This window comes from Pteropus alecto, unplaced genomic scaffold (genome assembly GCF_000325575.1).
Source record: "Pteropus alecto unplaced genomic scaffold, ASM32557v1 scaffold23, whole genome shotgun sequence".
In the NCBI taxonomy this organism is placed as follows: Eukaryota; Metazoa; Chordata; class Mammalia; order Chiroptera; family Pteropodidae; genus Pteropus; species Pteropus alecto.
In genome coordinates this window covers 5496404-5497429 of record NW_006435837.1, presented here as the reverse complement: position 1 = coordinate 5497429, position 1026 = coordinate 5496404, and the positions used below count along the sequence as shown (strand labels likewise).

At 45.3% G+C, this 1026-nt stretch overlaps 1 non-coding gene across 1 annotated transcript; it reads right to left on the bottom strand.

Moving 5' to 3' along the window:
* Positions 1 to 688: 688 nt before the first annotated feature.
* LOC112479584 lies at positions 689 to 807 on the bottom strand. Its single transcript, XR_003046236.1, has one exon. It is a non-coding gene; the product is annotated as a 5S ribosomal RNA (ribosomal RNA).
* Between the last annotated feature and the right edge of the window lie 219 nt (positions 808 to 1026).

Sequence of the window (1026 nt, the reverse complement as noted above, 5' to 3'; positions counted from 1 at the left end):
TTGTGGTCACAAAAAGTGCCGTCTCTTCTACTTGGCCTGGTTCCCCTGAAGCTGAAGTTTCCCAAAAAGTATTATTAAGGCCTCAAGAAAGACATGCAGGAAGAACAAGGCGGAATTAAGCTGTCTTTCTGCTTCTTAAAGCTGGAGGGTTTTCAAGGGTTGAGATGCATCTAGATGGAGGATGAGGGCCTTGTCTGTGTTGGGTGGTTTCCATCCCAGCCCTTGCCCTCTGCCATCATCCTCTCAGTCTCTAAAGCCCAGACACCCCCTCCAGCAGAGTGAGGAGCCTATTTTTAAAAGACCAGCCGTACTCTGAATGAATAATGACTTCTCTTTTTCTCCACCCGGTGCCAATCAGTGACTCATCAACCATTTTCTAAATGACTATGTTTTCATTCCCCAGTTTCCTTTGCACTGCGATATTAGAGAAGATTAAATGCAGCCCCTAGCTGCCTCTCTCTGCTTTTCTGCATCTTGTTTTAGAATGGTAATGCCCCCAAAATAGAAGCGTTTCATTGAATGCTGATCATTTGGTGACAAGTGAAAACACATGCACACACACACACACACACACACACACACACACACACACACACACACACCATGGGCTGTGGTGTTAGGGAAAGGTCTATATGACTTCCAGGATGATGCTGGGTGAAAATAGAAGAAAGTGGAATCTTTTTTTAAACACCTACAGCACCTGGTCTTCCTAGGTGGTCTCCCATCCAAGTACTAACCAGGCCCAACCCTGCTTAGCTTCCAAGATCAGACGAGATCGGGCGCATTCAGGGTGGCATGGCCATAGACAGAAAGTGAAATCTTGGACTATGAAAAATGTGATATCTCAACTGGACTCCATTCCCTGACCCCCACCTCACCCCTGATTTCTGGGCTAAAGCCCTTTATTAATGACCTCTGACCGCATTTTGTATAGTCGCTTTCTACTTTGTGCTATTTTTTGACTACCAAAGGTTTGTTTTCCTTTATGAGCACTTTTGCTCTCCCCAACTCTCTTTTTCTATCCTC